This window comes from Lagenorhynchus albirostris, chromosome 17 (genome assembly GCF_949774975.1).
Source record: "Lagenorhynchus albirostris chromosome 17, mLagAlb1.1, whole genome shotgun sequence".
NCBI lineage: Eukaryota > Metazoa > Chordata > Mammalia > Artiodactyla > Delphinidae > Lagenorhynchus > Lagenorhynchus albirostris.
This window is the reverse complement of record NC_083111.1, coordinates 65,867,957-65,890,723: the sequence shown is the minus strand read 5'-3', so window position 1 is coordinate 65,890,723 and position 22,767 is coordinate 65,867,957. Positions and strand designations below refer to the sequence as shown.

The 22,767-nt window shown below is 42.0% G+C and overlaps 1 pseudogene; it reads right to left on the bottom strand.

Moving 5' to 3' along the window:
- Nucleotides 1-17,245: 17,245 nt before the first annotated feature.
- LOC132507980 (calreticulin-like) lies at nt 17,246-18,477 on the bottom strand (annotated as a pseudogene).
- Between the last annotated feature and the right edge of the window lie 4,290 nt (nt 18,478-22,767).

Sequence of the window (22,767 nt, the reverse complement as noted above, 5' to 3'; positions counted from 1 at the left end):
ACAAATTGTGAAATTTTTTGTTCTAGTTCTGTGAAAAATGCCATTGGTAGTTTGATAGGGATTGCATGGAATCTGTAGATTGCTTTGGGTAGTAGAGTCATTTTCACAATGTTGATTCCTCCAATCCGAGAACATGGTATACCTGTCCATCTGTTTTTATCATCTTCAGTTTCTTTCATCAGTGTCTTACAGTTTTCTGCATACAGGTCTTTTGTCTCCTTAGGTAGGTTTTCGCATGGCATTCTTAAGAGATGGTGACATGATGCTCCTGACTCTAGCTGGGGACTTTTATAGGGAAGTGGGATCTGTGGTTGGACAGGCAGAGTGTGGCCAGAGTGTTGGATGAGAGCTGGGGAATGTTAGTTCACCTTACAGGGAAATCATTCTTGAAACTGATTGAGCATTAAAATAGCTGGCGAGAGTTAAGAACTACTAATGCACAGACTTTGTATTGGTTTGCTAGGGCGGCCATAACAAAGTACCACAGACTAGGTGACTTAAACAATAGAAACTTATTTCCCACAATTCCGAAGCCTAGAAGTTCAAGATCAAGTTGTCATCAGGGCTGATTCCTACTGTAGCCTTTCTCCTTGGTTTGTAGATGACCATCTTCTCTCTGTGCCTTCAAGCCGTCTTCCCTCTGTAACTATGTCCAAATTTCCTCTTCTTAAAAGATAACAGTCAAACTGGATTAAGGTCCATCCTAAACAACTTATTTTAATTTAATTACCTCTTTAAAGACCCTATTTCCAAATACAGTCACATTCTGAGGTACTGGGGGTTAGGACTTCAACATATGAACATTGCAGGGGGAACACAATTTAGCCCATAACAGAGCCCCTCCCCAGAGATTGATTCGAGTGGTCAGGAATGGGGCTGAGGCTTTGGTAAGGGAAGCTCTGTTTTAATGCATGCCCAGGAATGAGAATCATGGCTGTAGGGTCTACAGTGTAGGCAACTGGGGCAAAAGCTGGGGATGACGTGAGCAGAGTTGTCCACTGGTGACAGCCTCGCACTCCCCTACTCTCACCGGTGGATGTGTTACCAACCAGGGTTCTTGGCCTTCTCCAGTCAATAGAAATTGACAAGAGGCCAGACAAGAACTTCAGGCAATGCTTTACTGGGGCCACTGCTGCCACCGTGGGGAGCGAGAACAAACCACAGGTTCCCTCCCTTGCTTGTTTGCTCCCTGAGGGGGGGCAAGCTTGTTCCTTATATGGGGCGAGGGTACGGGTGTGTCCAGGGGTCAGGCCAGAGGGGTGGCTTAGGTCATTTGCCCTAAGCATGCAGGGGGCATGCTCAGTACCCTGCTTTGGCTCCCGACTCCCTGTTTTTGCTCTAGGCTCTTCAAAAGTGGCGGTTGGGTATTTTTGGTCTCTTTGAATCTTTTGGGTCTAGAATTTGCCCCAGCATGCACACAGTTATTTTTAGTCCCATATAGTTTCTTTGTATTTTGGTGCTCAAGGAGAGGTGTGTCCACGTGCAAGCACTGCAGCACTGCAGCAAAGGGTCCCAGGTCCCAGCAAAGGCTCCCAGGTCCCAGCCTATCTCAGATGGATTTGGGAAAATTACTCAGAGACGTTGAGCTTCAGTGGTTTCATCTGTGAATAAAGACAACACTCTGCCTGCCTTCAAGCTTGAGGCTTCTTCAAGTTCCAAGACTTCTTATTCTGGAAGCAGTTGTAAGGTCAGTTGATGGTGGTGATGATGGTTGGAGGAGATAGGAAAAGGGACAATTTTAATGCGCTATGACCACCACTGCAGTGACTCCAAACCCCTGCCACCATTATTACCACTAGCAACTTCACCAACATCCCTGGGCCACCTCCATTATCATAAGCATTGTCACCATCTCCACTGCTCTCTCTGTGCCTGCTCTCGTCATCCCTCCCCCACTGTCATCAGGAGGGGCAACTATAACAGCCGCCGCAGCAGCCATGGCTTCCATGTCAATAGAAACACAGGCAGTTACATTTTAGAACTGGATCATTTAGACCAAGTTATTACTTTCGAATTGGATGAAACTAAGGTCCAGAGAGGTTAATTGACTTATTCCAGGCCACAGAACTGTTAAACAGAAAAACTAAGTCCAGGATCCTACCTTTTGACCTCACATTAACAGTCCTTTCTATTGGCCCACAGGACCTCATCACAGCTCAACAGTGGGGAGGCGGGGCTCGTGGAGACCCCACTGTCAGAGATTCCTGTTCCTTCCAGTCAGGAGCACATCATCACGGAAAGCAGCCCCCTTAACTGCAGGTCCCCTGTGCCTGTGCTCCGTATTTCCCTTTCCAAGGGGCTGAAATGCTCTGATATAAGGGTGGGGCATGATCCTTTTTTAATTTTTTCGGTTAGGACTTGGTCAGTAAACAGTGGCATAAACCCAACCCAACAAGGACTAAGCAAAACAAAAACTTAATGCCTCATGTAACTAAGAAGCCCAAGGGCAGCTCTGGCTTCAGGCCAGGCTACATTCAGGGCTCGCAAGATGTAATCAGTGTCTCTCCTTCCGGTGCTGCTAGCGTCTTCCTGACTCAGTCTCAGGCTCTCCACGTGTCACGGTAAGTTGGCAGCTCCAGCCGTTGAATCCTCTAGGTTTCTGGTACAGGAGGAAAGACGTAGTCCGTTTCTCAATAGCTCCAACCAAAGCCATCGAATGAAATAATTCAAAACATGTTTATTGAGGGCTCACTATGCACCAGACGCTATTCTATATGCTGGGGGTACAGAGAGAAAGGGACGGAAGAGCTGCTGGTGTTCGGGGAGCTTTCACACCAGGGCCTTTGTGGGCTCTGATTGGACAGTCTTTGAACGTGTGCCCTCTTTGAACCAATAACTGTAGCCTGGAGATGGGATGTCCTGATTGGCTTGGGCTGGGTCATGTGCCCTGCTTAAAGAATGCAAGCTGTTTCCTTTTTTTTTTTTTGGCAGTATGCGGGCCTCTCACTGCAGTGGTCTCTCCTGTTGCCGAGCACAGGCTCCGGATGTGCAGGCTCAGCAGCCATGGCTCATGGGCCCAGCCGCCCAGCCGCCCCGCGGCATGTGGAATCTTCCCGGATCGGGGCACGAACCCACGTCCCCTGCATTGGCAGGCGGACTCTCAACCACTGTGCCATCAGGGAAGCCCCCAAGCTGTTTCTTTTTGATTGCAGGCACTGTCATAGTTAATGCTTGCGGTGTGTCCCCAGGACATAACCCTGGGACTTGCCCATAGTAAGCAAATGAGAAATGACCTCAAATGAGTGAGTGAACTCAATAAATAAGCAAAAGAGAGAAAGTGCTTGATAGGCAATTGTATAAAGACACATTCAAAGGGGACAAAACCAAACAAATCCAGCCATAAAATGATGCCAATCAGAAAAGGGATATAATAGTCACTGTAGATGGTTTGCTAAAAAAAATTTGCATGGTGTGTTTCTTAGCAGGACAAGAAAACTCCTGCTCATTATTCAGAGGAGCATTAGAAAGGAAACTGAAGTTGTAGTTACTTTCAGAGTTGTCCCTGGGGTCGACATACCCAGGAGTCACCCTGGGCCTCACGCTTTGAGGAGATTGTGAAAGAAGAAATGGAGACAGCCAACAGCGGCAGATAAAATATGTGGATGTCATTATGTAAGTGTCTGCCACCTTCACCTTTCCGCGTTCACTGTCTCAGCCTGCTATGGCAGCTGGGAAACATTTCTCCTCATTGTCTGATGTTCTTGGGCACAGCTTCTTAGTTCCTTTGATAGAGGCTGCCCTTGATGTTCATTTTATGCAGATTTCAACTGGTAAAAAAGTACAAGGCAAGAAAGAAGTCTAGAAGAAAAATGTACACCTCAAAAACTTGTTAGCAGATGAAAGAGCCTTTTATTGGTTCTAAATTCTAAAAGTTTGTTTCTGTCTATCTTGTACAGAACCTAGGTGGGTCAGCACTTGCAGGAATGTGTGTAATTTTTGTCATTCCACTACTCAAGAAACGACATGTAGAGAACACATCGGAAGAGGCAAACTAAATTATTAAGAGAGACCTACATTTGAGCAAAGAGCTCAGAGGAGATGAACTCCAGCTTTAAAGAAATGAGCAAATGCTATGAATTCATGCAGGGCGTAGAAAAAGATGCCTATACGTAAACTTGTTCATCAAATTCCAATAGTCCCAAATAAGAGGGGCGCCCATGAATTCTCAAAAGGCTAAAAGAGTTACAAATCTTAAGTGTGAGTGCTTTCACAAACAATGATGGCGAACACATGGAATCCATTACCTTTAGATGTAGGGATATATCATTGTTTTTAACGTGCATTTTCCTCATGGCTACTGATACTCAATAACTTTTCTTTTGCTTTTGCTTATTTGCCACTTGGGTGAAATATGTGTTCGTGTCTTTTGACCATTTTCTAACTGGATTGTTTGTTTGCTTTTTTCCTGTTGGGTTTTGAGAGGCCTTTATGTAGTTTTGATACAAGGCATTTGTCAGATATGTGACTTGCAAATATTTTCTCCTAGTCTGCAGCTTGTCTTTTCACTCTCTAAACAGGGTCTTTCACAGGACAAAACAAGTGGAGGGTTTAAATTCCCATTTAGAAAAGCTTGACTTCTACTTGAGAGTGCTGAACAGGGCCGCTCCATTGGTTATGGCTCGTGAGGGCAGATCACGGGTCTAATTCCTGTTTGGCTGTGCTCACTCAGCTTTACAATAGCTCACCCACCACGGGCTTAACTCCATTCAGTGGCCACAGGTCAGTGTTTTTCAGGACATCACAAAAGGATGCGCTGAGAAAGAGTGGTCCACTGCTGAGAGAACAACTTGAAGGCAAGTCCCCAATGATCCGAAAGTGATCTGTAGCATGTCCCCCTTCTTAGAAAACTGGAAAATGCACCATCGTCAGTAGAGAGTGAAAGCCAGCATTCAAAATGCCGGGAGACCTCTCGGGCCGTTTCATCACAACATAAGGCAACAGGCAGATGTGAATTCATTGGGTGAATTTAACCGATACAGAGAGCCAAAACACACATGGAATTCCAAACCAGAAATCATCTCAAGTTGGAGGCATCTAGTGCCCTTGTCTACAATGATTGCTTTCACCACATAAAAGTCAAATCCACTCCATGAGGCAAATCCTGCCTGGGCTCAGTTTGAGGGCTGCTGCCATGGAGACCACAAGAGGGGAGATTTTCTGACAGGCTGCCGGCATGAAAGGAATGGATTACAGCTCCATCTTATGTAAATTTCCACTGGGGAGAAAAAGATTAAAAGGAAAATAATCATGCTTTAGTCATTCTCATTTAGGGTAATAAGATCCTTTAATTCCTTCTTGGAAAAAGAGGCAACAGCTGTCCTGTCATAAACGCTAAGACACTTTGCTCGACATTTTTCAGGAACCCAATCTTTAGCTGAAACTTTGACCTAATGGTTGCACTGAGTTTATGTTTTTAAGAGGAAGATAGATTTTCTTTAAACATATGACATAAGCCCACTGGCCCCAGACATGAAGAATTTAGAACGAATTGTACCAACCTCAGTTTCTGAAGTGGACAGAGAAATTTTATCCTTCTTGCCTCACCATGTCCAGGCCAAGTGGGTCTGAAGGAGGGTGAACTGTTAGGTAAACACTATTTCACAGGGTCATCAAGTGAACGTTGTATGTTTTCTCCTACAGACTTTATTCTCTTTTCACTTTGGCTGCAACGCCCAACTTTCTTGTGGGATGCACCTGACCCCAGCTCTCAGCCCACATGGTCACTTTAAGTTACTTTAGTGAATGACCGTATCTCACGTACACAGCTTATTGTTGTGGCTGCTTTATTATTATCATTATTATTATGGAACTTCTTCTCAGGCAGGGTAACCTGCTCAAGGTATCAAAGCTGGTAAGTGGGAACCCTGGTGGTCTTATTCCAGAGTCCATATACTCAAGTGTTTCTGCTCTGTGCTTCTGCCATGTTGAATGTCCCTCTCTGGTCTCCATCTATTATTATCCCAGAATAATAGCTCCTCTTAATTGTTTTTTTCAAGGGCACAGAAGAAGTATGGAGTGTTTCTTAAATGAATCATCTAGAGAAGTTTATCTTATTTTGGGAATTCTACCGGCAGCTTAGGGTAGGGGAAATTTTGTTTTTCTCTGACCCCCTCTAGGGGGAAAAGGTGGTGAGGGGATGAGATAGAAATGATTGTATTCTCTCTTTGCTCAGGTAATGGGGAAGCAGCTTACAAGCTGTGAAGTTTAGAGTAATTCAGGAAACCGAACTTGCAGCTGTCAGAGATGGTGCCCAGTGTCTAGGTACAGCAGCCTGTGGGCCCAGAAAGAGCTGGAAGTCGAATGCGTAGCTCAGATTCCCCAGGAAGATGGTAGAGCCAGGACTCACGTATCAGAGGCATTTAATACCCACGAGAGCAGGGGTTGTGTCAGTTTTGTTCACTGGCTGGATCAGCTGGATTGGTTCCTGGCCAACATCCGTAAACACCTGTTGAATGAAAAAATGAATGAATGAATGAATGCCAGCAGATGCTGGCAGGATGTCTATTTCTTCAGTCATCACGAAGGTGAAGAATATCAAAAATAGGAGGATTTAGACAATCCTCAGGAGTTTTCAGCTGCCATATATCCTGACTTCATATTCCTAATAATTATGTTATTTAATTCAATCTTTCTTTTTAAAAAATAACTCCCTTTTCTTTCTTTACCTTCAGATTTCCATCCCACCTGCTAGCTCAAGTCCTTTATGGCCTAAAATATCTTCCCTTGATCCTGTGTCTTTGTCTATAACCTCTCTATTTCTACTTCTCCTTTTAGCCAAATTCCTTCGGTCATTTATATTTTGTTTCCTCCTCTTTTTCTATGCACTTCCTCAAACCTGTTGCTGACCACTCCCATCCCTCCGCCCCCAGTCCCCACAACCCCACCAAAGTATTATCATCAATGTCCAACATTTTACCAACCTAGTGAAGACATTGCAGTTCTTTATATTAATGAAATACATAATACTTTAGTTGCATTTGAAAGAGCTGCCCATTCAGGGTGAAAATGATAGTTGTGACATCATTTGATCCTGATTCCACTCCTAATTCTCAGACTACTCTTTGTTTGCAAGGTTTCTCTTCCTTTGTTTACGTGGTAGGTGGGGTCCTATGCAGCTCTGTCTTCTGGCCACTGTTTGTCTTGCTTGCTTCCTTACCTAGGCCCTGTGTTTTAGCTCACAAATGGTCACATGATCCAGCCAGGCCAATCAAAGTCTTCCCTGGGAATTTTGTTAGAATTATCAGGAAGCCAAATTCTCCTTTCTTGGAGACAATTGGCTTTAAAAATCACATCAGTCTGGAGCTACCAATGACTATTTTCTCTAGGAGCAGAGAGCTAGCCTGAGAATAAAGTCAAAACGTGGGAAAGCAGCACGGAGAAACATGTTGTCATCATGTTGCTCCTGGATCTAGCCATATCTGAAGCTTAAATTAATCCTGGATTCTAAAGTTATATGAATGAATATATCTGTTTTTAAAAGCAGGTTTGAGTTGTGTTTCTGACACTTGCAACCAAGAGTTTTGAAAAATATACCTTCCACCATCTTCCTATTTCCAGTGTGGTCCTCACATCTACAACTTCTCCACCCTGCTGCCAGAGGGATTAATATAAGATGTACAACTGGCAGTGCTATTCCCCTGTTTAATATCTTTTAATGGCTCCCCAGAGCCTTCTCAGGGGAGGCAAACTCAAAAGTCTTGAGGGAACAGGCAGATGATGTAAATAAGGGAAGCAGGCCAGGTGGAATACAGTAGAAAGAGGTTCATCTGGAGATAAGTGCCCTGCCTCCAGCCAGGACATTTATCAGTGTATTCAGAATGCAAACACTGTGTGCCTGTCAAACACGACACATCTGAAGGTTGGGTTTGGCCTCTGGGCTCTAAGTTTGCAAAGTCTGGCCTAGGTTGCAAGTTCAAGCTCCTGCACACAGTCCGGGAGGCGTTTGCAGTCAAGCCGCTGACAGTTCCCAAGACACATTTCCCGCCATTAGATGCTCTGGTAATACTAAACTGGTGCTAACATTCTTTTCACTGACCCATGCTTTTGCTTGTGCTGTTCCTTTACCTGGATCCTCATTCCACCCCCTCCTTCTATCATCATCTTCATCTTGCTAAATCCAACTTGTTCTTCATCTCATGTGTTATCAGCTCCAGGGATCCTCCTCTTGACAAGACGTTTGTCCTTCCTCCATGCTTTTACAGCTGGCCATATTCTTCTCTGTCACTGCATCTGATATGTATGCCAGACCTTGTTGATTGCTTACTCACAACCATTGCTTCTGCCGTTTACTTGCTGGCAGAATTTGCCTCTCTCAGCAAAGGCTGAAAAAACCTGATACTCTTTCCCAGCCTGCCTTGCAGCTAAGGTCTGGGATGTGATCCAATCCTGCTCAGAGGGGTTGGATGGGAAATCAACGAATGGACTCTTGGGAAAAATTTACCTCCATGGCAACAAAGAAGTGATGCAGAGAATGCCCTTCCTTTTCATTTCTTCCATTTAATATAGTTCAATGAGGAGTGGTGTTTGGAGCTGCAGCAGCCATCTTGTGACTATGAGGATAAAGCCAAGAGAGTCACACAGAAGGTGAAGCAGATCCCTGCAATCCCTGAGCCGCTGAACCAACTTGGGAACTTATCTTTCAGACTTTTGGGTATGTGAGATATAGTAATAACAACCTGTTGCCTAAGTCACATTTTAGGGGCTATTCTTGTCACTTGTAGGTGAAAACATTCTAAATGAGTCAACATATTATGTTCACATTGCCTTTGTGCTTTTCTTTTCTATTATTCTGTAAGTTATTTGTGGAGAAGGATGATTTCACACTCATATTTTTATCACTGATGTCTAACACAGAGTAGGAACTCAGTAAATTAAAAAAAATTTTTAATCGAAGTATAGTTGATTTACAATGTTGGGTGACTCAGTTATACATATATATATTCTTTTTCATATTCTTTTCCATTATGATTTATCACAGGATATTGAATATAGTTCCCTGTGCTATACTGTAGGACCTTGTTGTTTATATATCCTATGTATAATAGTTTGCATCTGCTAATCCCAAACTCCCAATCCTTCCCTCCCCCAGTATCCCCCCCCCCCGCACCGACCTTGGCAACTACAAGTCTGTTCTCTGTGTCTGTGAGTCTGTTACTGTTTTGTAGATATGTTCATTTGTATCATATGTTAGATTCCAAATATAGGTGATATTATACAGTATTTGTCTTTCTCTTTCTGACTTACTTCGCTTAGTGTGATAATCTCTAGGTCCATCGATGTGTGATGTTCATCAAAGTATTTATTTTTCCATAATTTTCCCACTAGGAACTGCAGTAAACAATGTGTGCCAGACAGTGTCTGTCCCATTTAGGAGACAGCCCCTGAGTGTTGGGGAGTGGGAATGTCAGTGAATCATATATGGGTAATCCCCTGGGGATTTAAGGGAATGAAGGATCTGGTACAAGTATAAGGTCATCTCAGTGGAATTGACTAGTACTATTCAAATTGTTTATTCAGACCTTATGAAGGCTTACTGCAAAGCCTAACACGTATATCAGATGAAAATTGCATTGGTTGGAGAAGGGAAGAGGTGCTGGGTGCTTACATCCCCCTCCTCCATGCTGGGCCTCTCTCATGTCCTGCTGCTGTCCCTAAGGCCCCTTTTCTGACCCTGTCCCCAGGGCTCAGTGAGACAGAAGTGAAAGCTGCCTTCATAATCAAATCCATCAAACACCTTGGACTTCTCTTGATCCTTAGCTACTGCCTAAACTCTGTCACTAAAAGTTGGAGGTTGCCCTTAGCTATTTGGAGGCTTGTGAGATTCCATTTTTATTAAAATATTTAGAGAATTACACTAGCTTTGGCTAAAAATGGCGCTGCAAATCAAAAAGGCACAGTTACTTTGGAGAATCCATTTGGCAGCCCCAGTTCTCTAAGTACATACATTTAATTTTATGGTTTGTTATACAAATCATTTGAACTCATCGTATCAGAGGGAGCCCATGTATTTTGGAAACTCCTGTAAACTAAGAGCAGACATTCTTTGGGCTGTTTTGTTCTTACTTGTAAGGGAGAAATGTCACTTTAGATTTCAACGTTGACTCACAGAGAAGCCATTTCCCTTTTCTCATTTCCACATCCATGCTAACTTAAGTCCTAATTGCTTCATATCTTCTTGGCTCTGAATTTTAGATAGTGGAGTCAGATCTTCATGTAATCCAGAGTCTCAGAGTCTGCAACTTCTGCAGCCAGGAAAGTGCCTTATATAACAGTGTTGTTAAGGTGGAGAGTTTGAGTGGGGGTGAGCGTGGAGGCTGCTATGGTGATGACATTATTCCTAGATCATTAATGACCCCGACACACGAGAAGCCGTGTCTGAGTATGTGTGGGTGTGTGTATTTTCTAAGGAGAGGAGGTTAGATTATATTTCCATTTTTTTTCATGGTCACCAGTTTTTTTACCATTTGGTTTCAGAAAATTTAAATCTTCAGCTTTGATGAATTACAACCCGTGGCCAACAAACTCCCCTATATCCTCAAACTCTTGGCAGAGTTCCCCTCACTTTTCCCTGAATCGTGTCTCTTCTCCAAGGAAACAATATTCTTGAAGCCCCCTCGATTTCAGTCTGTTTTTTCTCCCATACCCCATGTAACTCAGGGTGGAAAGATACTTTTTTTTCCTCTTTCATTAACAACAGGACTTTGAGATCTTTATACTATTCCCTTCGTGTTATAGCTCCTTTGCAGCCCATGTCATCTGTCCATCCAACCATCTATTGACCCACCCACACATCCATCCATTCAACACATATTTGTTGAGCACTTTCTACCAGGAATTTTTCTAGGAGCTGAGGATACAGTAGTGAACAAGCTGAGCATGTCCCTGGTGTCACAGAGATTACAACAACAGCCAAATAAACATTAAATACAGTGTCAGAAAGTGAAAGTGCTATGAAGAAAAATTGCAGTGGCCATGAGACTGGGCCTCTCAGATCTCCTTCTGCAGGATGTGTGAGTGACTGAGAGCTCCAGCAGTCACGGTCTCAAATCCATTGCTGTGCTGCCTGGGACTCTGCTTCACAGGGTCTGCTCTCTGCCAGTAACTGAGCATGGCAGGGACGTTAAGATGGATGCAGGGAGCTTTAGCTGGAGTACTCTCTGAAGGTCTTGTGGAAATTTTCTTAGAAGTGTATTGTAGTCTAAGACCCTCCCTCCCTCCCTCGCTCCCTCCCTCCCTCCCTTCCTTCCTTCCTTCCTTCCTTCCTCCCTTCCTTCCCTCTCTCCTTCACTCAGGAGCAGACCTTCATTGCAGCTCTTCCAGCCCATTCCAGTTACAGTAAGTCCCCTACATATGAGCCTTCAAGCTGTGAACTTTCAAAGATGCGATCATGTGTTCCATCAATGTCAGGCGTGAGTGACGTTGCAGCTTGCCCTCCGTCTACTACTGCTGAGGATCCTTCAGCTCTACCATCTCCCACCTCCTCTCCCTCCTCCAGTCAGTAACTCTTCTTGCCTGTTCACTTGATGCCAGCCCCTATACGCCAGCGGTTGTACTGTACTACTGTACTTTTCAAGGTACTGTAAGATTAAAAATGTTTTCTTTATTTTTTGTGTGTTTGTTTTTTATGTATTATTTGTGTGAAAAGTATTATAAACCTATTACAGTACAGTAACATATAGCCGATTGTGTTAGTTGGGTACCTAGGCTAACTTTGTTGGACTTACGAACAAATTGGACTTACGAACGCGCTCTCGGAATGAAACTCTTTCGTGTATAGGGGACTTACTGTGCCTCCTTTTACTTTCTCATGTTTTCCCTGATAAAATTGTGCATTTCTTATCCCATCTTGGCATCTTTTTCCTAGAGGACCTGGACTAACACAAGACTAAGGCAGCCTGAAAAAAGCCTTGGAGGGGGTACTTTAGATAAGTGACCAGTAAAGGCCCCTCACGACAAGTGGCATTTGTTTAGGAACTTGATTGCAGTGAGGGGATGATCCATGCAAACACCTGGGGGAGGTAGCCTTCTGGCAGAAGGAAGAAGGAAGGGCACATGTGGAGACTTTGTGCCTTGGTTTTCTGAGGGGTCCTTTAAAACTGCTGAGGCGTGGGGAGCAAGATTAGGCAGATCTCTGGGTTCCCTCCAAACTCACTCCCATTTCGAGTGGCTCTACCTTTATCTGCTTTGCATATTTGGCTTCCCCGAAAGTTTTAGATGAACAAAAAGTTCAGGTTTAAAAAAAGATACTCTGAAAACCAGTGTTCTGGATGAACTCTGTGATCGCTGCCCTATTTTATGACTCTATCAGTCCATTGGCTGTGGGAAGAATGGGCAGTGGAAGAAATTGCCTCTATTTGGAAGCCTAATTGTTCCACAGAGATACTGGATTAGTGTGGGGCAGGTGTAGATAAGGGGAATTAGAGTAAGTGATTAAAGGACTTGATGCACGGAGTCTGGTGGAGGGAGTGGGGCTTGATAACGTGGGGGAATTTCATGTTAAGCTCTGAAGCCCTACGGTTGGATGGCCGCCAGAGGAGACTGGTATATATCAAGTAGGCAGAAGTGGACAAAGGATGGCCGGGAGGGGGTGAGGGTTAAAGGGTTGTCCTCCATGTGCACTGGAGAGGTGTTTAGAGAAACAGTGGAGTATGACAGCTGTGCTCAAGGACTTTGGTTTCAACATGTAAAATATTAAAATTGCCCAGAAGAAAGTTGACAGAATTTACCTCTTTCCAGGGGGAGTTGATACCTGAACTTATAAAAATTTCCTGGCACTTTTTTAGTGTTAAAACTATATTTTTTTCCCCTGAGTTTTCAGTAGAAAGAGAGGTTGGCAGTAGTAATGCAAAGACTGAGCTGGCTGTGAGAGGCTTTTTTTCCCCTCCAGCCCTGTTTTTTTTTGTTGTTTTTTAGTTGAAGTATAGTTAATTTACAATGTTGTGTTAGTTTCGAGTGTATGGCAGAGTGATTCATATATATATATATACACACACACATATATATTTTTTTCAGATTCTTTTCCTTTATAGGTTATTACAAGATATTGAGTATAGTTTCGTGTACTATGCAGAAGGTCCTTGTTTACCTATTTACTATATAGTAGAGTGTATATATTAATCCCAAACTTCTAATTTATCACCCTTCCCCCCCACCCTCTGCTATCCCCCTTGGTAGCCATAAGTTTGTTTCCTATGTCTTTGAGTCTATTTCTGTTTTGTAAATAAGTTCATTTATATCATTTTTTTAAGATTCCACCTATAAGTGATAGCATATGATATTTGTCTTTCTCTGTCTGACTTACTTCACTTAATATGATAATCTCTAGGTCCACCCACGTCGCTGCAAATGGCATTATTTCATTCTTTATTATGGCTGAGTAATATTTCATTGTATATATACTACATCTTCTTTATCCATTCTCCTGTTGATGGACATTCAGTTTACTTCCATGTCTTGGCTATTATGAGTAGTGCTGCAGTGAACATTGGGGTGCATGTATCTTTTTGAATTAGAATTTTCTCCAGGTATTTGCCCAGGAGTGAGATGGCAGGATCATATGGTAACTCTATTTTTTTGTTTTTTAAGGAACCTCCATACTGTTCTCCATAGTGGCTGCACCAATTTATATTCCCACCAACAGTGTAGGAGGGTTCCTTATTCTCCACACCCTCTCCAGCATTTATTATTTGTAGACTTATTAACGATGGCCATTCTGACTGGTGTGAGGTAATACCTCATCATAGTTTTTGTTTGTATTTCTCTAATAATTAGCGATATTGAGCATTTTTTTCATGTGCCTATTGGCCATCTGTATGTCTTCTTTGGGGAAATATCTATTTAGGTCTTCTACCCATTTTTTGATTGGGTTGTTTGGTTTTTGATATTAATCTGTATGAGCTGTTTGTATATCTTGGAAATTAATCCCTTGTTGGTAGCATTGCTTGCAAGTATTTTCTCCCAGTCCATAGGTTGTCTTTTCGTCTTGTTTATCGTTTCCTTTGCTGTGCAAAACGTTTTAAGTTTAATTGGGTCCATTTGCTTATTTTTGTTTTTATTTCCTTTACCTTAGGAAATGGATCAAAAAATATGGCTGTGATTTATATCAGAGTGTTCTGCCTATATTTTCCTCAAGGAGTTTTATAGAATCTGGTCTTACATTTAGGTCTTGAATCCATTTTGAGTTTATTTTTGTATATGGTGTTAGAGAATGTTCTAATTTCATTCTTTTACATGTAGCTGTCCAGTTTTCCCAGCACCACTTATTGGGGAGACTGTCTTTTCTCCATTGTATATTCTTGCCTCCTTTGGCATAGATTAATTGACCCTAATTGTATGGGTTTAGTTTTGTGCTTTCATTTTTTAATTTATTTTTTAAACATCTTTATTGGGTATAATTGTTTTGCAGTGGTGTGTTAGTTTCTGCTATATAACAAAATGAATCAGCTATACGTATACATATATACCCATATCTCCTCCCTCTTACGTCTTCCACCCACCCTGCCTATCCCACCCCTCTAGCTGGACACAAAGCACTGAGCTAATCTCCCTGTGTTATGTGGCTGCTTCCCACTAGCTATCTATTTTACATTTGGTAGTGTAAGTGTCACTCTCTCACTTCGTCCTAGCTTACCCTTCCCCCTCCCTGTGTCCTCAAGTCCATTCTCTACATCTGCATCTTTATTCCTGTCCTGCCCCTAGGGTCTTCAGAACCATTTATTTTTCTTAGATTCCATATATATGTGTTAGCATACCATATTTGTTTTTCTCTTTCTGACTTACTTCACTCTGTGTGACAGACTCTAGGTCCATCTACCTCACTACAAATAACTCAATTTCATTTCTTTTTATGGCTGAGTAATATTCCATTATATATATGTGCCACATCTTCTTTATTCATTCATCTGTCAGTGGACACTTAGGTTGCTTCCATGTCCTGGCTATTGTAAATAGAGCTGCAATGATCACTGTGGTATGTGACTCTTTTTGAATTATGGTTTTCTCAGGGTATATGCCCAGTAGTGGGATTGCTGGGTCGTATGGTAGTTCTAGTTTTACTTTTTTAAGGAACTTCCATACTATTCTCCATAGCGGTTGTATCAATTTACATTCCCACCAACAGTGCAAGAGGGTTCCCTTTTCTCCACACCCTCTCCAGCATTTATTGTTTGTAGATTGTTTGATGATGGCCATTCTGACCGGTGTGAGGTGATACCTCATTGTAGTTTTGATTTGCATTTCTCTAGTGATTAGTGATGTTGAGCATCCTTTCATGTGTTTGTTGGCAATCTGTATATCTTCTTTGGAGAAATGTCTGTTTAGGTCTTCTGCCCATTTTTGGATTGGGTTGATTTTTTTTTTTTTGGATATTGAGCTGCATGAGCTGCTTGTAAATTTTGGAGATTAATCCTATGTCAGTTGCTTCATTTGCAAATATTTTCTCCCATTCTGAGGGTTGTCTTTTTGTTCTGCTTATGGTTTCCTTTGGTGTGCAAAAGCTTTTAAATTTCATTAGGTCCATTTGTTTATTTTTGTTTTTATTTCCATTTCTCTGGGAGGTGGGTCAAAAAGCATCTTGCTGTGATTTATGTCATAGAGTGTTCTTCCTATGTTTTCCTCTAAGAGTTTTATAGTGTCTGGCCTTACATTTAGGTCTTTAACCCATTTTGAGTTTATTTTTGTGTATGGTGTTAGGGAGTGTTCTAATTTCATTCTTTTTACATGTAGCTGTCCAGTTTTCCCAGCCCACTTATTGAAGAGGCTATCTTCTCTCCACTGTATATTCTTACCTCCATTATCAAAGATAAGGTGACCATATGTGTGTGGGTTTATCTGTGGGCTTTCTATCGTGTGCCATTGATCTATATTTCTGTTTTTGTGCCAGTACCATACTGTCTTGATTCCTGTAGCTTTGTAGTGTAGTCTGAGTCTGGGAGCCTGATTCTTCCAGCTCTGTTTTTCTTTCTCAAGATTGCTTTGGTTATTCGGGGCCTTTTGTGTTTCCATACAAATTGTGAAATTTTTTGTTCTAGTTCTGTGATAAATGCCATTGGTAGTTTGATTGGGATTGCCTTGAATCTGTAGATTGCTTTGGGTAGTAGAGTCATTTTCACAATGTTGATTCTTCCAATCCAAGAACATGGTATATCTCTCCATCTGTTTGTATCATCTTTAATTTCTTTCACCAGTGTCTTACAGTTTTCTGCATACAGGTCTTTTGTCTCCTTAGGTAGGTTTATTCCTAGGTATTTTATTCTTTTTGTTGCAATGGTAAATGGGAATGTTTCCTTAATTTCTCTTTCTGATCTTTCTTTGCTAGTGTATAGGAATGCAAGATATTTCTGCGCAATAATTTTGTATCCTGGTACTTTACCAAATTCATTGATTAACTCTAGTAGTTTTCTGGTAACATCTTTAGGATTCTCTATGTATAGTATCATGTCATCTGCAAACAGTGATGGTTTTACTTCTTTTCTGATTTGGATTCCTTTTATTTCTTTTTCTTCTCTGATTGCTGTGGCTAAAACTTCCAATACTATGTTGAATAATAGTGGTGAGAGTGGGCAACCTTGTCTTTTTCCTGATCTCCGTGGAAATGGTTTCAGTTTTTCACCATTGAGAATGATGTTGGCTCTGGTTTTGTTATATATGGCCTTTATTATGTTTTTATTTTTATTTTATTTTTTGAAGACACAAAACTTAATTTAATAGACATTTCGTTTGTCGTTCTTACATTCTCAGTATGAGCCAAGCTAGAACCTGCTGCGCCACTCGGAAGTGGCCCAGTCTTGGGGGCAGGGGAGAAAGGAGAGAGGGAGGTCAGAGCTCAGGCCTTAGGAGCCCCATTCTTTCTCAGTGCTGGGGAGCTGGTGATGTCACCCTCTTCTCCTACCCCACTGTGGGATCCAGGAAGGAGAGCAGATGGAACCTTGGGCCTGGGGCATCTCCTCCACACCACACCCCACCCCGAGTCCCCAAGTTGGAGGGGAACTAAGGGATCTGGGGAGATAAGGGGACAACAGAAAGCAAAGATGTCAAATCAAGGACGATGAAGGCCAGGGTTGAGGGCTGAAGGAGATTCAGAGACAAAACATCAGTTAAAACAAACAAACAAACAAACAAAAGGGAGGGTGGGAAACAAAACAAAATCCACCCCAAATTGGAACCTGCCTGAAAAAAAAGGAAAGTTCTCCAGGCTCATAGAGACATTATTTTGCACGGTGCATGGCCGGCTCTGTGGCTGGAGCACTCAGGCCTCAGTCCAGCCCTGGAGGCAGCAGTGTGGCCCCTGCAGCTCACCCTTGGCCTGGCCAGCGACAGCGTCTTCCTTCTCGTCCTCCACTTTCTCATCCTCATCCTCCCTCCTCCTCCTTTAGCCTCTGCTCTTCGTCTTGCTTGTCCTTCATTTGTTTTTCTGCTACCTTCATGACACCCCATGTCTCATTGCCAAACTCCTCAGCATATGCCTCATTGTTGGTGATGAGATAGTTGTCAAAGATGGTGCCAGACTTGACCTGCCTGGAGATCAGAGATCCAAGCCCAGTACGGCAAAGTTTTCATAGGCGTAGATGTTGCTATCAGGGGACTACTCAGGGTTGTCGATCTCTGGGTGGATCCAAATGCCCTTGTAATCTGGGTTGTCAATCTGCCAGGGCTTCCACTCCCCCTTGGACTCTGGGTTCTGAATCACTGTTGGTTCCCATTCTCCACCCATCTCTCCATCCCAGTCCTCAGGCTTCTTAGCATCAGGGTCAGGAATGTGCTCAGGCTTGTCCCAGTCCTCAGGCTTGGAGTCTGTAGGGTCATCAATCTTGGCTCACTCGTCCCAGTCTTCAGGCTTTGCAGCATCAGGATCCTTTATCTTCTTGGGGGGCAAGAAATCCCAATCATCCTCCGAGGAGCCTGACTCCACCTGGCTGTTGTCAATCTTTAGCTCACAGGTATTATCAGGCCACACAATCAGCATGTAAAGGTGTGTGAATTCATCGTCTTTGCAACGGATATCCTTGTTGATCAGCACATTCTTGCCCTTGTAGTTGAAGATGACATGAACCTTCTTGGTGCCAGGGCCACAGATGTCCGGGCCAAACATGATGTTGTATTCGGAGTCCCCACGCATGTCTCTCTGGTCCAGACCATCTGGAAATAGCTTCAAGTAGCCACCCCCACAGTCGATGTTCCGTTCGCGTTTCACAGTGAACTGCACCACCAGTGTATGACCCTTATTGCTGAAGGGCTCGAATCTGGCCAACACAGTGTAAGACCGGGCACCCTGGCTTGTCTGCAGCCCTTTATCTTTCTCCTGGTCACCATAGAACTTGCCGGAACTGAGAACGAATTTGCCAAAATCCGATTGTGTTTGGATTCGATCCAGCACTCAGTCCACCCGTTTCCATCCAGAAACTGCTCCTTGAAGTAAATGGCGGGTTCAGTGGTGGCCAGGCCAAGAAGGCGGAGCAAAAGCAGCATGGGCAGCAGCATGGCGGGCCGAGGGGGTTGTGGTGCACGGGCCCTTTAAGTCGCTTTTCGAGCAGTAGCTCTGCAGTAGGGACTGGCCTTTATTATGTTGAGGTAAGTTCCCTCTATGCCTACTGTCCGGAGGGTTTTTATCATAAATGGTTGTTGAATTTTGTTGAAAGCTTTTTCTGCATCTATTGAGATGATCATATGGTTTCTGTACTTCAATTTCTTAGTATGGTTTATCACATTGATTGATTTTCATATATTAAAGAATCCTTGCATTCCTGGGATAAATCCCACTTGATCATGGTGTATGATCCTTTTAATGTGCTGTTGGATTCTGTTTGCTCGTATTTGGTTGAGGGTATTTCCATCTATGTTCATCAGTGATATTGGCCTGTAGTTTTCTTTGTAACATCTTTGTCTGGTTTTGGTATCAGGGTGATGGTGGCCTCGTAGAATGAGTTTGGGAGTGTTCCTCCCTCTGCTATATTTTGGAAGAGTTTGAGAAGGATAGGTGATAGCTCTTCTCTAAGTGTTTGATAGAATTTGCCTGTGAAGCCATCTGGTCCTGGGCTTTTGTTTGCTGGAAGGTTTTTAATCACAGTTTCAATTTCAGTGCTTGTGATTGGTCTGTTTATATTCTCTATTTCTTCCTGGTTCAGTCTCGGGAGGTTGTGCATTTCTAAGAATTTGTCCATTTCTTACAGGTTTTCCATTTTATCGGCATATAGTTGCTTGTAGTAATCTCTCATGATCCTTTGTATTTCTGCAGTGTCAGTTATTACTTCTCCTTTTTCATTTCTAATTCTATTGATCTGAGTCTTCTTCCTTTTTTTCTTGATGAGTCTGGCTAATGGTTTATCAATTTTGTTTATCTTCTCAAAGAACAAGCTTTTAGTTTTATTGATCTTTGTTATCATTTCCTTCATTTCTTTTTCATTTTTTCTGATCTGATCTTTATGATTTCTTTCCGTCTGCTAACTTTGGGGTTTTTCTGTTCTTCTTTCTCTAATTGCTTTAGGTGTAAGGTTAGGTTGTTTATTTGAGGTGTTTCTTGTTTCTTGAGGTAGGATTGTATCACTATAAACTTCCCTCTTAGAACTGCTTTTGCTGCATCCCATAAGTTTTGGGTCATTGTGTTTTCATTATCATTTGTTTCTAGGTATTTTTTGATTTCCTCCTTGATTTCTTCAGTGATCTCTTGGTTATTTAGTAGTGTTTTGTTTAGCCTCCATGCATTTGTATTTTTTACAGAATTTTTTCCTGTAATTGATATCTAGTCTCATAGCATTGTGGTCGGAAAAGATGCTTGATATGATTTCAATTTTCTTAAATTTATCAAGGCTTGATTTGTGACCCAGGATATGATCTATCCTGGAGAATGTTCCATGATCACGTAAGAAGAAAGTGTATTCTGTTGTTTTGGATGGAATGTCCTATAAATATAAATTAAGTCCATCTTGTTTAATGTATCATTTAAAGCTTGCGTTTCCTTATTTATTTTCATTTTGGATGATCTGTCCATTGGTGAAAATGGGGTGTTAAAGTCCACTACTATGATTGTGTTACTGTTGATTTCCCTTTTTATGGCTGTTAACATTTGCCTTATGTATTGAGGTACTCCTATGTTGGGTGCATAAATATTTACAATTGTTATATCTTCTTCTTGGATTGATCCCTTGATCATTATGTAGTGTCCTTCTTTGTCTCTTGTAATAGTCTTTATTTTAAAGCCTATTTTGTCTGATACAAGAATTGCTACTCCAGCTTTCTTATGATTTCCATTTGCATGGAATATCTTTTGCCATCCCCTCACTTTCAATCTGTATGTGTCCCTAGGTCTGAAGTGGGTCTCTTGCAGACAGCATATACATGGGTCTTGTTTCTGTATCTATTCAGTCAGTCTATGTCTTTTGGTTGGAGCATTTAATCCATTTACATTCAAGGTAATTATCGATATGTATGTTCCTATTACCATTTTCTTAATTGTTTTGGGTTTGTTATTGTAGGTCTTTTCCTTCTCTTGTGTTTCCTGTCTAGAGAAGTTTCTTAGCATTTGTTTTAAAGCTGGTTTGGTGGTGCTGAATTCTCTTAGCGTTTGCTTCTCTGTAAAGGTTTTAATTTCTCTGTAGAATCTGAATGGGATCCTTGCTGGGTAGAGTAATCTTGGTTGTAAGTTTTTCCCTTTCATCACTTTAAATATGTCCTGCCACACCCTTCTGGCTTGTAGAGTTTCTGCTGAGAAATCATCTGTTAACCTTATGGGGATTCCCTTGTATGTTATTTGTTGCTTTTCCCTTGCTGCTTTTAATACTTTTTCTTTGTATTTAATTGTTGATAGTTTGATTAATATGTGTCTTGGCATGCTTCTCCTTGGATTTATCCTGTGTGGGAGTGTCTGAGCTTCCTGGACTTGATTGACTTATTTCCTTTCCCATGTTAGGGAAGTTTTCAACTATAATCTCTTCAAATATTTTCTCAGTCCCTTTCTTTTTCTCTTCTTCTTCTGGGACCCCTATAATTTGAATGTTGGTGCATTTAATGTTGTTGCAGTTGTCTCTGAGACTGTCCTCAATTCTTTTTTCTTTATCCTGCTCTGTGTTAGTTATTTCCAGTATTTTATAGTCCAAGTCACTTATTGTTCTTCTGCCTCAGTTATTCTGCTATTGATTCCTTCTAGAGAATTTTTAATTTCATTTATTGTGTTGTTCATCATTGCTTGTTTGCTCTTTAGTTCTTCTAGGTCCTTATTAAACATTTCTTGTATTTTCTCCATTGTATTTCCAAGATTTTGTGTCATCTTTACTATCATTACTCTGAATTCTTTTTCAGGTAGACTGTCTATTTCCTCTTCATTTGCTTGGTATGGTGAGTTTTTACTTTGCTCCTTCACCTTCTGTGTATTTCTCTGTCTTCTCATTTTGCTTAACTTACTGACTTTGAGGTCTCCTTTTCACAGGCTGTAGGTTTGTAGTTCCCGTTGTTTTTGGTGTCTGCCCCCAGTGGGTAAGATTGGTTCAGTGGGTTGTGTAGGTTTCCTGGTGGAGGGGACTGGTGGCTGTGTTCCGGTGGATGAGGCTGGATCTTGTGTTTCTGGTGGGGCGGACCACATCCACTGGTGTGTTTTGGGGTGTCTGTGAACTTAATATGACTTTAAGTAGCCTCTCTTCTAATGGGTGGAGTTGTGTTCCTGTCTTGCTAGTTGTTTGGCATGGCTTTTCCAGCACTGTTGCTTGCTGGTTTTTGAGTGGAGCTGGGTCTTAGTGTTGAGATGGGGATCTCTGGGAGAGCTTTCACCGTTTGATATTACGTGTGGCCAGGAGGTCTCTGGTTGATCAATGTTCTGAACTTGGCTCTCTCACCTAAGAGGCTCAGGCCTGATACCTGGCTGCAGCATGAAGACCCTGTCAGCCACATGGCTCAGAAGAAAAGAGAGGGAAAAAAAAGAAATAAAAAAATAAAATAAAGTTATTAAAATAAAAAATTAAAAAATATTTTATTAAAAATAAAAAAGTAATAAAGAAAAGAAAGAAGAGAGCAACGAAACCAATGAACAAATCCACCAATGATAACAAGAGCTAAAAACTAGACTAAAAAAACAAACAAATCCCAAAAATCCCCCCAAAACAAACGGACAGGCAGAACCCTAGGACAAATGGTAAAAGCAAAGCTATACAGACAAAATCACACAAAGACGCATACACATACACACTCACAAAAAGAGAAAAAGGAAAAAAAAATATATTTAAAAAAAGGAAGAAAGCAACCAAATCAATAAACAAATCTACCAATGATAATAAGCTCTAAATACTAAACTAAGATAAACATAAAACCAGAAACAAATTAGATGGAGAAAGCAAACCCCAAGTCTACAGTTGCTCCCAAAGTCCACCATCTCAATTTTGGGATGATTCATTGTCTGTTCAGGTATTCCACAGATACAGGCTACATCAAGTTCCTCTGGTCCTGAGGCTGCTGGGAGAAATTTCCCTTTCTCTTCTTTGTTCGCACAGATCCTGGGGTTCAGCTTTAGATTTGGCTCTGCCCTGTATATAGGTCACCTGAGGGTGTCTGTTCCCTTTTGGGAAGTCTGAGGTCTTCTGCCAGCATTCAGTAGGTGTTCTGCAAGAGTTGTTCCACATGTAGATGTATTTGTGGGGAGGAAGTTGATCTCCATGGCTTAATCCTCCACTATCTTGAAGGTCCCCCCTATTTTTGTCCTTTCTATCCTGTTCCATTGCTCTATGTGTCTGTTTTTTGTGCCAGTACAATACTGTTTTGACTACTGTAGCTTTGTAGTATAATCTG